The sequence below is a fragment of the Hyperolius riggenbachi genome, chromosome 4 (genome assembly GCF_040937935.1).
Source record: "Hyperolius riggenbachi isolate aHypRig1 chromosome 4, aHypRig1.pri, whole genome shotgun sequence".
NCBI classification, from domain to species: domain Eukaryota; kingdom Metazoa; phylum Chordata; class Amphibia; order Anura; family Hyperoliidae; genus Hyperolius; species Hyperolius riggenbachi.
In genome coordinates this window covers 370,242,311-370,258,477 of record NC_090649.1, presented here as the reverse complement: position 1 = coordinate 370,258,477, position 16,167 = coordinate 370,242,311, and the positions used below count along the sequence as shown (strand labels likewise).

The following is a 16,167-nucleotide window of genomic DNA, read 5'->3' as shown; positions in this document are numbered from 1 at the left end:
TTAAACAACCGCCACTCAAAAAACTGTCTGCAAAAATATTTATTAGTAGAAGAACACGTGAAAAACCATCCCTCTTAAAAGGTAACCCTTTAAAAACAAGACGTGGGTTTAGCACACAAGGAGTACTCCTGGACACAAACTCACAAGCCACCTTTCAACACACATCCACACTCAGATCTGAGTCGGCCGACCCTAGTCGCATGTGCGTGTGTACCTAACTGGGAATTGCATTAACCAGCAGGACAGTCTCAGCGTAACTCTTCACTTCCAATGAAGCTAATACAGTGGGCTCCTTAGATGGATAAGATAGCCTCTCACTGTCGCTGCACCTTGTCCATATTGTAATGGTATAAGCATTCCACCCAGCTTGTCTGTTCAGACGGCGTGCTCCCTCTCATAGTGCATCAGCATGGTCCACAGTTCTCTGAGCACACAAAGGTTTCCCTTGTGGGACAACAAAATGGGTACCTTGTTTTCACCTGATTCCAGGCAGTCCGCCGCGGCGTCCCGCGGCCAGCAGGTACCTGCAATCACCCAAGGCTCTCCGTCTGTCAGTGCAAGACGCTGTTAGTAGATTTCGGCTTGTGGCGGTCCGGCTACTCCTCTGACCCAACGTCTCCAAGCCCCGCCCACATACGTTACGCCCACTCACGTGGGCTTCATCAGTGTGATTCTGCGATGGTGGCTTGCTCGGGCAACTCCTCCTCCTTTTCATTCCCATAGCCAAGCCTCGCTCTGACCTACTTCCTGGCATTGTGCGTTTCAGCATTTTCTTACAGGGTGCTTCCCTGGATACCACACAAGCCAGGCCTCATTCTGAGTTGTTTTCCGATGTCTTGCGTTTCAACTCTGGACCATCCACTGGCTCTATGCGTTCCAGCATTTCCTCACAGGATAGTTCCCAGGAGATAATCACACCCAGACCTCATTCTGGGTTTTGATCCAACAGTTTGCGTTTCAACAGTCATTTTCAAGGAAGTTTCCTTGGCCACTGGAAACCTCATTTGTCCAGAGACACACTTCCCTGTCTAAATAGAGGTGTTTTTATGCAAACTTGACACACACACAGACTCAATTCAATGCAACCCAACAATTTTCACACAACCACTGCTATCAATGAATCATTTTCAAAAAGAGTTATTATTTTCAGGATTTAGGCATCTGCTAAGTAAACGGGACACATCTATCCGTGTCCATGCGCAGGTACTACCTCCTTATAATGTAGTTTACTTAAAAGGATACGGGATGACATATTGCAAGTACCCCCTGCTTGATTTCATGCTTATCTCTCAATACTCTTTCAAAAAATGTACCAAATTTAGATCTGCATTGAGTCCCCTGGGTATTAGCGTCCCTAAGTTGTAAATCCATCTGTTCTCTATTTGGTACAGTAATTTCTCATGGTCTCCTCCCCTGTTACTCCTTCTAGGCTTAATGATTCCCTTGAACCTAAGGCACTCAGGGTCACTATTGTGGAAAAGGGCAAAATGTGTCCCCAGGGGGCTCTTTTCCTCAGCTGTATTGATGTTTGTCACATGCTCCCCTATTCGCTCCTTTAACATTCTTTTTGTCTTTCCAATATATTTCAGGCCACAGGGGCAGGTGATCATGTAGATGACCCCCTCAGAGTTGCAATTGATGAAACTTCTAATTTCAAATTGTTTGTTTCCTTTTGCATTCTCAAATGTTTTGGTCTTATCTACCAATCTACAGTACCTACATGACCCACATGAAAACATACCATTAGGGATAGGGCCCATGAAGCCCCTACCGGCATCTTTGTCCCTATTCCTAGAATACACCTCTGACCTAACCAAAGAATCCCTCAAATTCGGAGCTCTCCTGGGTGTCATCAATGGGTATGGGCCAACAATACTCAGTAGCTCTGGATCCAGCCTCAGGACGTGCCAGTGCCGTTCTAGCACCCGCCTGAGCTGGGGCCAGTGCGACCCATATGTAGTGATGAGACGCATCTTTCCATCATCACCTTTCTTTTTCTTTTTATTGTTGACCTTTAAGCACGCCTCACGCTCTAACCGAGAGACACGTTCCAAAGCTTGCCCCAACACATCATCCGAATATCCTCTCTTCCTAAAGCGTTCGCACATTTTCGCCGCCTCATTTCTGAAATCTTCCTCCTCCGAACAATTTCTCCTCACTCTAACCAGTTGCCCGTACGGGATACCCCATTTTTGACACCCAGGGTGAAAGCTTGAACTGTGCAAATAAGTATTGCCTGCTGTTTCCTTTCTAAACACAGTAGTTTTTAATCCAGATTCTTTCTTCATGATTAAAACGTCCAGAAAAGAAATTTGTTCAGTATTAACTGTATAGGTAACCTTTAAATTGCGGTCATTGTCATTGAGACCTCTCAGGAACTCATCCAAAAGTTCTCTTGGTCCCCTCCAGACGAGGAAGACGTCGTCAATATCGTTATATTGACGACGTCTTCCTCGTCTGGAGGGGACCAAGAGAACTTTTGGATGAGTTCCTGAGAGGTCTCAATGACAATGACCGCAATTTAAAGGTTACCTATACAGTTAATACTGAACAAATTTCTTTTCTGGATGTTTTAATCATGAAGAAAGAATCTGGATTAAAAACTACTGTGTTTAGAAAGGAAACAGCAGGCAATACTTATTTGCACAGTTCAAGCTTTCACCCTGGGTGTCAAAAATGGGGTATCCCGTACGGGCAACTGGTTAGAGTGAGGAGAAATTGTTCGGAGGAGGAAGATTTCAGAAATGAGGCGGCGAAAATGTGCGAACGCTTTAGGAAGAGAGGATATTCGGATGATGTGTTGGGGCAAGCTTTGGAACGTGTCTCTCGGTTAGAGCGTGAGGCGTGCTTAAAGGTCAACAATAAAAAGAAAAAGAAAGGTGATGATGGAAAGATGCGTCTCATCACTACATATGGGTCGCACTGGCCCCAGCTCAGGCGGGTGCTAGAACGGCACTGGCACGTCCTGAGGCTGGATCCAGAGCTACTGAGTATTGTTGGCCCATACCCATTGATGACACCCAGGAGAGCTCCGAATTTGAGGGATTCTTTGGTTAGGTCAGAGGTGTATTCTAGGAATAGGGACAAAGATGCCGGTAGGGGCTTCATGGGCCCTATCCCTAATGGTATGTTTTCATGTGGGTCATGTAGGTACTGTAGATTGGTAGATAAGACCAAAACATTTGAGAATGCAAAAGGAAACAAACAATTTGAAATTAGAAGTTTCATCAATTGCAACTCTGAGGGGGTCATCTACATGATCACCTGCCCCTGTGGCCTGAAATATATTGGAAAGACAAAAAGAATGTTAAAGGAGCGAATAGGGGAGCATGTGACAAACATCAATACAGCTGAGGAAAAGAGCCCCCTGGGGACACATTTTGCCCTTTTCCACAATAGTGACCCTGAGTGCCTTAGGTTCAAGGGAATCATTAAGCCTAGAAGGAGTAACAGGGGAGGAGACCATGAGAAATTACTGTACCAAATAGAGAACAGATGGATTTACAACTTAGGGACGCTAATACCCAGGGGACTCAATGCAGATCTAAATTTGGTACATTTTTTGAAAGAGTATTGAGAGATAAGCATGAAATCAAGCAGGGGGTACTTGCAATATGTCATCCCGTATCCTTTTAAGTAAACTACATTATAAGGAGGTAGTACCTGCGCATGGACACGGATAGATGTGTCCCGTTTACTTAGCAGATGCCTAAATCCTGAAAATAATAACTCTTTTTGAAAATGATTCATTGATAGCAGTGGTTGTGTGAAAATTGTTGGGTTGCATTGAATTGAGTCTGTGTGTGTGTCAAGTTTGCATAAAAACACCTCTATTTAGACAGGGAAGTGTGTCTCTGGACAAATGAGGTTTCCAGTGGCCAAGGAAACTTCCTTGAAAATGACTGTTGAAACTCAAACTGTTGGATCAAAACCCAGAATGAGGTCTGGGTGTGATTATCTCCTGGGAACTATCCTGTGAGGAAATGCTGGAACGCATAGAGCCAGTGGATGGTCCAGAGTTGAAACGCAAGACATCGGAAAACAACTCAGAATGAGGCCTGGCTTGTGTGGTATCCAGGGAAGCACCCTGTAAGAAAATGCTGAAACGCACAATGCCAGGAAGTAGGTCAGAGCGAGGCTTGGCTATGGGAATGAAAAGGAGGAGGAGTTGCCCGAGCAAGCCACCATCGCAGAATCACACTGATGAAGCCCACGTGAGTGGGCGTAACGTATGTGGGCGGGGCTTGGAGACGTTGGGTCAGAGGAGTAGCCGGACCGCCACAAGCCGAAATCTACTAACAGCGTCTTGCACTGACAGACGGAGAGCCTTGGGTGATTGCAGGTACCTGCTGGCCGCGGGACGCCGCGGCGGACTGCCTGGAATCAGGTGAAAACAAGGTACCCATTTTGTTGTCCCACAAGGGAAACCTTTGTGTGCTCAGAGAACTGTGGACCATGCTGATGCACTATGAGAGGGAGCACGCCGTCTGAACAGACAAGCTGGGTGGAATGCTTATACCATTACAATATGGACAAGGTGCAGCGACAGTGAGAGGCTATCTTATCCATCTAAGGAGCCCACTGTATTAGCTTCATTGGAAGTGAAGAGTTACGCTGAGACTGTCCTGCTGGTTAATGCAATTCCCAGTTAGGCACACACGCACATGCGACTAGGGTCGGCCGACTCAGATCTGAGTGTGGATGTGTGTTGAAAGGTGGCTTGTGAGTTTGTGTCCAGGAGTACTCCTTGTGTGCTAAACCCACGTCTTGTTTTTAAAGGGTTACCTTTTAAGAGGGATGGTTTTTCACGTGTTCTTCTACTAATAAATATTTTTGCAGACAGTTTTTTGAGTGGCGGTTGTTTAATTAAAGTTTCTGACTTTAAAGTCAGAAAACCACTGCGCCTGCGTTGCCGTGTGCTCGATCCCGCGATGTCATCAAGAGCGCACAGCGCAGGCCCAGTATAGTCTGTGTCTGCGCAGTACACTCCTGGTGACATCAGCGGGAGCGAGGACACGGTAACGCAGGCGCAGTGGTTTTCTGATTTTAAAGTCAGAAATTCCAGAAGTTAACCGGAGGCGGGGCCGGAGCATTGGGGAGTGGCTGCGCCAACACAGGATGTCTGCGGGGGACCATTAGAAGCCCCGGGTAAGTTCAGCTCATTTTCCCCCGACCCCCCTACAGTATCCCTTTAAGAAGGCACATTTCACCAAGCATTGTTTATTAGTAGTAAGGGCTTTTCAGTCTCTTTTATCCCCCTATACATTCCTAGTGGTTTTGGTCACCCTGAGCTGCTGGTTACTCTGAAAGAAAGATGAAGCAAAATACTGTACTCCTGTAAAATAGTCTTTGTGGGCTTTTCAGTTGATGTTAGCTATTGTAACTGCACATTCTCCCTATATCTTGCAATGTGAAAGTTGTTTTCAGTAGAAGCTGTTATTGCTGTGTTGATATACAGTATTTTTTGGTAAGATAACTGCTGCAGTCAACATGTTTGCCCATATAATGTCAACCAAGCTATTTTCAGGAACAAGTATGCTTTAGACATGCAGCAGAAACCTTTTAATTTTAAACTACTTTTAAACTGCATTTAAACTGCACTATCTTGACCTTATTTTGGAATTTGGAAAGAATTAACCCTCCTGGCGGTCTATTAAAAACCGTCAGGGGGCAGCGCAGCAGTTTTTTAACCACTTCCCGACCGCCCACTACACAGGGGGGGCGGGGAAGTGGAGCCCTGCAGGACGGCCTCACCCACAGAGGCGGCGGTCCATTTAAGGGCATGGGCGGAGCGATCGCGTCATCCGTGACGCGATCCTCCGCCGGCGCCTGTCACCGCTCGCTCGCCGCAACATCCCGCCGGCTATACGGAAGCGCCGGCGGGATGTTAACCCCGCGATCGCCGCATACAAAGTGTATAATACACTTTGTAATGTTTACAAAGTGTATTATACAGGCTGCCTCCTGCCCTGGTGGTCCCAGTGTCCGAGGGACCACCAGGGCAGGCTGCAGCCACCCTAGTCTGCACCCAAGCACACTGATTTCTCCCCCCCCTGCCCCAGATCACCCACAGCACCCATCAGACCCCCCCCTGCCCACCCCCCAGACCCCTGTTTGCACCCAATCACCCCCCTAATCACCCATCAATCACTCCCTGTCACTATCTGTCAACGCTATTTTTTTTTATCCCCCCCCTGCTCCCTGCCCCCTCCTGATCACCCCCCACCCCTCAGATTCTCCCCAGACCCCCCCCCAGACCACCCCCCCCCCTGTTTACTGTATGCATCTATCCCCCTGATCACCTGTCAATCACCTGTCAATCACCTGTCAATCACCCGTCAATCACCCATCAATCACCCGTCAATCACCCCCTGTCACTGCCACCCATCAATCAGCCCCTAACCTGCCCCTTGCGGGCAATCTGATCACCCCCCCACACCAATAGATCGCCCACAGATCCGACATCAGATCACCTCCCAAATCCATTGTTTACATCTATTCTCTCCTCTAAACACCCACTAATTACCCATCAATCACCCATCAATCACCCCCTATCACCACTTGTCACTTTTACCTATCAGATCAGACCCTAATCTGCCCCTTGCGGGCACCCAATCACCCGCCCACACGCTCAGATTGCCCTCTGACCCCCCCTTATCAATTCACCAGTGCATTAATTACATCTGTTCTTCCCTGTAATAACCCACTGATCACCTGTCAATCACCTGCCAATCACCTATCACCCATCAATCACCCCCTGTCACCCCCTGTCACTGCCACCCATCAATCAGCCCCTAACCTGCCCCTTGCGGGCAATCTGATCACCCACCCACACCATTAGATCGCCCGCAAACCCGCCGTCAGATTACCTCCCAAATGTATCGTTTACATCTGTTATCTTCTCTAAACACCCACTAATTACCCATCAATCACCCCCTATCACCACCTGTCACTGTTACCTATCAGATCAGACCCTAATCTGCCCCTTGCGGGCACCCAATCACCCGCCCACACGCTCAGATTGCCCTCTGACCCCCCCTTATCAATTCACCAGTGCATTAATTACATCTGTTCTTCCCTGTAATAACCCACTGATCACCTGTCAATCACCTGCCAATCACCTATCACCCATCAATCACCCCCTGTCACCCCCTGTCACTGCCACCCATCAATCAGCCCCTAACCTGCCCCTTGCGGGCAATCTGATCACCCACCCACACCATTAGATCGCCCGCAAACCCGCCGTCAGATTACCTCCCAAATGTATCGTTTACATCTGTTATCTTCTCTAAACACCCACTAATTACCCATCAATCACCCCCTATCACCACCTGTCACTGTTACCTATCAGATCAGACCCTAATCTGCCCCTTGCGGGCACCCAATCACCCGCCCACACGCTCAGATTGCCCTCTGACCCCCCCTTATCAATTCACCAGTGCATTAATTACATCTGTTCTTCCCTGTAATAACCCACTGATCACCTGTCAATCACCTGCCAATCACCTATCACCCATCAATCACCCCCTGTCACCCCCTGTCACTGCCACCCATCAATCAGCCCCTAACCTGCCCCTTGCGGGCAATCTGATCACCCACCCACACCATTAGATCGCCCGCAAACCCGCCGTCAGATTACCTCCCAAATGTATCGTTTACATCTGTTATCTTCTCTAAACACCCACTAATTACCCATCAATCACCCCCTATCACCACCTGTCACTGTTACCTATCAGATCAGACCCTAATCTGCCCCTTGCGGGCACCCAATCACCCGCCCACACGCTCAGATTGCCCTCTGACCCCCCCTTATCAATTCGCCAGTGCATTAATTACATCTGTCCTTCCCTGTAATAACCCACTGATCACCTGTCAATCACCTGCCAATCACCTATCACCCATCAATCACCCCCTGTCACTGCCACCCAACAATCAGCCCCTAACCTGCCCCTTGCGGGCAATCTGATCACCCACCCACACCAATAGATCGCCCGCAGATCCGACATCAGATCACCAGATCACCACCCAAGCGCAGTGTTTCCATCTATTCTCTCCTCTAAACACCCACTAATTACCCATCAATCACCCATCAATCACTCCCTATCACCACCTGTCACTGTTACCTATCAGATCAGACCCTAATCTGCCCCTTGCGGGCACCCAATCGACCGCCTACACGCTCAGATTGCCCTCAGACCCCCCCTTATCAATTCGCCAGTGCAATATTTACATCTGTTCTCCCCTGTAATAACCCACTGATTACCTGTCAATCACCTATCAATCACCCCCTGTCACTGCCACCCATCAATCACCCCCTGTCACTGCCACCCATCAATCACCCGCTGTCACTGCCACCCATCAATCAGCCCCTAACCTGCCCCTTGCGGGCAAACTGATCACCCACCCACACCAATAGATCGCTCGCAGATCCGACATCAGATCACCACCCAAGCGCAGTGTTTCCATCTATTCTCTACCCTAAACACCCACTAATTACCCATCAATCACCCCCTGTCACTGCTACCTATCAGATTAGACCCCTATCTGCCCCTAGGGCACTCAATCACCCGCCCACACCCTCAGAATGCCCTCAGACCCCAGCCCTGATCACCTCGCCAGTGCATTGCTTGCATCCATTCCCCCCTCTAATCACACCTTGAGACACCCATCAATCACCTCCTGTCACCCCCTAGCACACCTACCCATCAGATCAGGCCCCAATTTGCCCCGTGTGGGCTCCTGATCACTCGGCCAAACCCTCAGACCCCCTTCCGATCACCTCCCCAGTGCATGGATTGCATCTATTTTCCCCTCTAACCACCCCCTGAGACACCCATCAATCACCTCCTGTCACCCCCCTAGCACTCCTATCCATCAGATCAGGCCCAATACAACCTGTCATCTAAAAGGCCACCCTGCTTATGACCGGTTCCACAAAATTCGCCCCCTCATAGACCACCTGTCATCAAAATTTGCAGATGCTTATACCCCTGAACAGTCATTTTGAGACATTTGGTTTCCAGACTACTCACGGTTTTGGGCCTGTAAAATGCCAGGGCGGTATAGGAACCCCACAAGTGACCCCATTTTAGAAAAAAAAGACACCCCAAGGTATTATGTTAGGTGTATGACGAGTTCATAGAAGATTTAATTTTTTGTCAAAAGTTAGCGGAAATTAATTTTTATTGGTTTTTTTTCACAAAGTGTCATTTTTCACTAACTTGTGACAAAAAATAAAATCTTCTATAAACTCGCCATACACCTAACGGAATACCTTGGGGTGTCTTCTTTCTAAAATGGGGTCACTTGTGGGGTTCCTATACTGCCCTGGCATTTTAGGGGCCCTAAACCGCGAGGAGTAGTCTAGAAAACAAATGCTTCAAAATGACCTGTGAATAGGACGTTGGGCCCCTTAGCGCACCTAGGCTGCAAAAAAGTGTCACACATGTGGTACCGCCGTACTCAGGAAAAGTAGTATAATGTGTTTTGGGGTGTATTTTTACACATACCCATGCTGGGTGGGAGAAATTTCTATGTAAATGGACAATTGTGTGTAAAAAAATCAAACAATTGTCATTTACAGAGATATTTCTCCCACTTAGCATGGGTATGTGTAAAAATACACCCCAAAACGCATTATACTACTTCTCCTGAGTACAGCGGTACCACATGTGTGGCACTTTTTTACACCCTAAGTACGCTAAGGGGCCTAAAGTCCAATGAGTACCTTTAGGATTTCACAGGTCATTTTGCGACATTTGGTTTCAAGACTACTCCTCACGGTTTAGGGCCCCTAAAATGCCAGGGCAGTATAGGAACCCCACAAATGACCCCATTCTAGAAAGAAGACACCCAAAGGTATTCCGTACGGAGTATGGTGAGTTCATAGAAGATTTTATTTTTTGTCACAAGTTAGCGGAAAATGACACTTTGTGAAAAAAAACTATTAAAATCAATTTCCGCTAACTTGTGACAAAAAAATAAAAACTTCTATGAACTCACCATACTCCTAACGGAATACCTTGGGGTGTCTTCTTTCTAAAATGGGGTCATTAGTGGGGTTCCTATACTGCCCTGGCATTTTAGGGGCCCTAAACCGTGAGGAGTAGTCTTGAAACAAAAATGACCTGTGAAATCCTAAAGGTACTCATTGGACTTTGGGCCCCTTAGTGCAGTTAGGGTGCAAAAAAGTGCCACACATGTGGTATCGCCGTACTCGGGAGAAGTAGTACAATGTGTTTTGGGGTGTATTTTTACACATACCCATGCTGGGTGGGAGAAATACCTCTGTAAATGACAATCTTTTGATTTTTTTACACACAATTGTCCATTTACAGAGGTATTTCTCCCACCCAGCATGGGTATGTGTAAAAATACACCCCAAAACACATTGTACTACTTCTCCCGAGTATGGCGATACCACATGTGTGGCACTTTTTTGCACCCTAACTGCGCTAAAGGGCCCAAAGTCCAATGAGTACCTTTAGGATTTCACAGGTCATTTTGAGAAATTTCGTTTCAAGACTACTCCTCACGGTTTAGGGCCCCTAAAATGCCAGGGCAGTATAGGAACCCCACAAATGACCCCATTTTAGAAAGAAGACACCCCAAGGTATTCCGTTAGGAGTATGGTGAGTTCATAGAAGATTTTATTTTTTGTCAAAAGTTAGCGGAAATTGATTTTAATTGTGTTTTTTCACAAAGTGTCATTTTCCGCTAACTTGTGACAAAAAATAAAATCTTCTATGAACTCGCCATACTACTAACGGAATACCTTGGGGTGTCTTCTTTCTAAAATGGGGTCATTTGTGGGGTTCCTATACTGCCCTGGCATTTTAGGGGCCCTAAACCGTGAGGAGTAGTCTTGAAACAAAATTTCTCAAAATGACCTGTGAAATCCTAAAGGTACTCATTGGACTTTGGGCCCTTTAGCGCAGTTAGGGTGCAAAAAAGTGCCACACATGTGGTATCGCCGTACTCAGGAGAAGTAGTATAATGTGTTTTGTGGTGTATTTTTACACATACCCATGCTGAGTGGGAGAAATATCTCTGTAAATGGACAATTGTGTGTAAAAAAAATTAACAAATTGTCATTTACAGAGATATTTCTCCCACCCAGCATGGGTATGTGTAAAAATACACCCCAAAACACATTATACTACTTCTCCTGAGTACGGCAATACCACATGTGTGGCACTTTTTTGCAGCCTAACTGCGCTAAGGAGTCCAAAGTCCAATGAGCACCTTTAGGCTTTACAGGGGTGCTTACAATTTAGCACCCCCCAAAATGTCAGGACAGTAAACACACCCCACAAATGATCCCATTTTGGAAAGTAGACCCTTCAAGGTATTCAGAGAGGGGCATGGTGAGTCCGTGGCAGATTTCATTTTTTTTTGTCGCAAGTTAGAAGAAATGGAAACTTTTTTTTTTTTTTTTTTTTCTCACAAAGTGTCATTTTCCGCTTACTTGTGACAAAAAATAATATCTTCTATGAACTCACTATGCCTCTCAGTGAATACTTTGGGATGTCTTCTTTCCAAAATGGGGTCATTTGGGGGGTATTTATACTATCCTGGAATTCTAGCCCCTCATGAAACATGACAGGGGGTCAGAAAAGTCAGAGATGCTTGAAAATGGGAAAATTCACTTTTGGCACCATAGTTTGTAAACGCTATAACTTTTACCCAAACCAATAAATATACACTGAATGGGTTTTTTTTTATCAAAAACATGTTTGTCCACATTTTTCGCGCTGCATGTATACAGAAATTTTACTTTATTTGAAAAATGTCAGCACAGAAAGTTAAAAAAATCATTTTTTTGCCAAAATTCATGTCTTTTTTGATGAATATAATAAAAAGTAAAAATCGCAGGAGCAATCAAATAGCATCAAAAGAAAGCTTTATTAGTGACAAGAAAAGGAGCCAAAATTCATTTAGGTGGTAGGTTGTATGAGCGAGCAATAAACCGTGAAAGCTGCAGTGGTCTGAATGGAAAAAAAGTGGCCGGTCCTTAAGGGGTAGAAAGCCCTAGGTCCTCAAGTGGTTAAAAATGTTTTTTTTTTTCAAATCATGTAGCGAGCCTAGGGCATGCTACATGATAGCCGCTGTGCAGCGGCATCCCCCCGCCTGCTTCGATCGCCTCCGGCAATCTCCGATCAGGAAATCCCGTTCAAAGAACGGGATTTCCTGGAGGCTTCCCCCATCACCATGGCGATGACGACCCACCCCTCAGCGCTGCCCGACACTGATTGGCCAGGCAGCGCACGGGGTCTGGGGAGGGGCGCGGCGAGCGGCGGCTAATCGGCGCGGATCGGCTGCGGATATCGGAGTGCACACGCAGCTAGCAAAGTGCTAGCTGCGTGTTACAAAAAAAAAAAATATGCAAATAGGCCCAGCAGGGCCTGAGGAATCCTCCTGCGCGGCTTACCCCGAACTACGTTTGAGCTTACCGCCAGCAAGGTTACAGGGAACCTGAAGTGAGAGGGATATGATGGCTGCCATGTTTATTTCCTTGTAAACAATGCCAGAATGGCAGGTCTGTTGATCTTCTAGTAATTAGTATCTGAGTCAAAACCCTGGAACAAGCATATGGCTAATCCAGTAAAACCTGAGTCAGCTGAGCTAGCGTACCTGATCTGCTGCATGCTTGTTTAGAGTCTGTGGCTTAAAGTATTAGAGACACAGGATCAGGAGGACTGCCAGGCAACTGGTATTGTTTAAAAAGTAATAAATATGGCAGCCTCCATATCCCTCTCATCTCGGGTTCCCTTTAAGGTGAACATCAGCATCAGTATCCGGCCAATTGGATCATTTGATTGTATCTGATAGAAATCGATGCCGCCAACAACTCCCGATTGGTTAGGAGCATGTTGCTAGTGGCATTTGCCTGTTATTGTTTAGTCACTGCGTGTTAACGCGTGTACAGATTTTTAGTTGGATAAAACAAACATACAAACTGATGACAGCGCTCTTGGATGCATCTGATTGCAAGCCTACAGAAGCAATGCAGAGCCCCTCTGGAACTAAATACACGCCCTGAATGCAAAGCAGATGCAAATTGTGTACTAATTCTAATCTAAAGCTTTTTGAAGTGATTTTGAAACAGTGAATGTAGCTGGCCACTAGTATACTTACATACAATTCATACAGCAGGAGGAATGGCAGCGCTTTCAAAACTCATACCTGAATGATTTTTTTGCATAGATGTGCAGAACTCCAATAACTACTGGGGAAGTCTATTAGGTTATAATTTGTGCACATATTATCACTGAAGCTAACACCCCCCTTTGCCTGTAGTGAAAGCTAGGTGTGTATTTTAGTCCAGTAGTTATTGGAGCTCTGCACATCATGGCAGATAAATCATTCAGGTATAGGTTCACCATACACTGAAGCTATGTCCCCCCCTTTGTGCCTGCAATGAGTGTTGGTGTGTACTTTAGTCCAGTAGTTATTGGAGCTCTGCACATCTATGCAAAAAAATCATTCAGGTATGAGTTTTGAAAGCGCTGCCATTCCTCCTGCTGTATGAAGATTTTTGGTTGGGATTATCGTTTCAATCATCCTGATTTACATTCTCACTGTGTAATGATGGTCGCCCAGAATTCCTTGGTTCAGAAGGAATGCATGACATTATAGCCTAGGCTAAATATCACTGGAAGGGTGGGGATAAACACCAATATATAGCAATCTATAGATAGAAGTGTTTCTGATGCTGATACCAGAATAATTCATGTAAAAAAGGGTACTGTACATCCTGGGATATAAGTCAACCTTATCTATAGTGAGTTGTCAGACCTTTATTTTCTCACCTTTTAGCCAAGGATATATGGTAATCAAGATATTTTTTTATTTTTTGCTATAAGTTGGTACGGGACCGCTTTAATGTACTGTGTAGTAACTCAAGACAGATAGTCTGTGGTTTTTTTTTTTTAAACAGATACTGTTTATTGAATTTTATATGCAAACGTATACAAATAATACAAAACAATCCCCACCTAGACCCATCCCATGCGGTCTGTCCCAGTCACTAGAACCAAATTTACATACATAATCATCTATTCAGTAGGAACAATGGTAACGGTTTATATAATTGAAATGGTATAAATGGTGAGTTTATATAATTGAAGCAAAGCATTAACTAATTTAAGCCACCCTGCAGTTGTGAGGGCCTGTGCCTGGATCAAGTTTAATATGATGAGCTTCTGTGCATAATAACACAGTACATTGCAGAGTATCACTCTCTGCCTAGTGGCAATGGTCTCTCCTACAATACCAAGCAGGACCAGCTTCAGATCCAGAATGAGCAGTGTCTCAAAGACTTTACTAGGTACTCAATAAGCTTGCAGATGCAAACACCACCATGTCATATGAAAAAATGTCCCAACCTCCAAAACACATCTAGAACATTTGGCCTCCCTACCCTGAAATGTTTTTCCTCCCTACCCTGAAACATACCAACCAGTCTTTGGGGAGTGAAATGCACCCTAAGAACAAACTTACCTATATTTTGTATCAACCTATTTTCATTGAAATTAGGTACTCTTTAGTGTCTTCTTAAGCTAAGTACTCACGGGGGGACAATTGTAGCTGTCGCTAGCACACGGGAGCGTGTGCGCGACAGTTCGGCGACAGTTCGGCGACAGCTCGTCGCCAAGTCCCTCTGCATCCACACGGCAGCAGAGGGATTAGCGATGCGGCGGAAGCTGTCGCCGAGGTTCCTGCCCCCCGCCGGAAGCTCCGTGTGCTGTGTGTGGGTAGCTGTCGCTAGCCCGCATACACATGCAGGACTAGCGACAGTTCCGGCGAGGTTGCGGCGACGGCTGTAGCCGGCGATTGAACATGTCAATCGCCTGGCGACAGCTCCGACGGGCGACGGTTCGGGGCGCGCGCGTCATACACACGGGCGAACTGTCGCCGCAACATGCGCGTGCCACGCGGTTGCGGCGACGGCCGTCCCCCGTGAGTATGGACCTTTAGAGATCAGACAACCCCTCTTCCTCCAGCTCAGGGACATCAGCCTTACATCTGTCACATGCTTTGTGCACTCTATCTAGAAATAGGCCGTTGGATCACGTAAATAGCAGAAAAAAAGGCTTGTCTAGGTTTTTCTGCATCAACATAGCGGATCCCAGTACAATCGTTCTAGGGAACTGGGTTTTCATAGTATGCCAGATTTGAAAATACCTCATCAGCATTTTATTAGATGAGTATGTTTGTTTCAGATCATTATAAGAAAGTGGCCAGGTTACCATCAGGAGCTATATCATTTAACCATCTAATTCCATTCCAGGCCCAAATAATAGGGTCAGGAATATCTAGAAAATTGGACAATTTGGGGTTACACCAAAGAGGAGGGAGAGAGAGAATTTTCTTTAAGGAATCTCCTCCTAGCCAACTCCCAGATGCAGGCTGTTAGCTGCATAGTAGCTGGCAGATCGGAGTAAGCCTTAATTCCCTGAAAGGGCATTAGAGGTAGTCCTTCATAGGAGCCTACCACTGCAGCTTCAAGTATGGATGTAGTGTTACAAGCATCCTGTGCAAACCACCATCAGCACCAAAGCCAAAAAATACCATCTAAAATTCAGGGGCTGCAGAGTGGTCAGAGATATGCGTGGGGTGCCAATAGCCCAGATAAAAGTGGTAATAATATGATCTATATGCACAAACGCCGCCCTAGAGATACACATAAAGGATTGTCTAAACATGTATGAAAAATGTGGCAGATACAGCATACAGCAGATACAGCACGAGGGCAGAGGACATCCCTGATGCTTCCCTCTGGTAAGAGAAAAGAGGGGAGAGATGAAACCATTAGTAGAAACTATCGCTTTTGGATGGGTGTATAACAGATTGATCAATTTTATAAGGCTGGGTCCAAAGCCGAAGCCCTCTCGAGCCGTCCATAAATAGACCCACTTCACTTGGATTTTGTTACACATTTATTCATATTAATTTTGTCACTGTAATTACCAGTTCTGTATTTTGTACCAACTTTGTATTTCGTACATTGGTGTATACTATTGTCTGTATTATTTTGTTTCTTACATTGTACTGCACCACAGAATATGTTGGCGCTTTATGAATCAATAATAATAATTTCTAATTCATGGAATTCACCCTGAAAAGTAAGACTAATTGTTATATTGTGATACTAATATTGTAATA

The 16,167-nt window shown here is 45.9% G+C and overlaps 1 protein-coding gene across 12 annotated transcripts in view; it reads left to right on the top strand.

Annotated features, from left to right (window-relative positions):
• SYNE1 (spectrin repeat containing nuclear envelope protein 1) overlaps positions 1–16,167 on the top strand; it is a 707,535-nt gene that overhangs the window by 293,550 nt on the left and 397,818 nt on the right. The window lies entirely within an intron of this gene.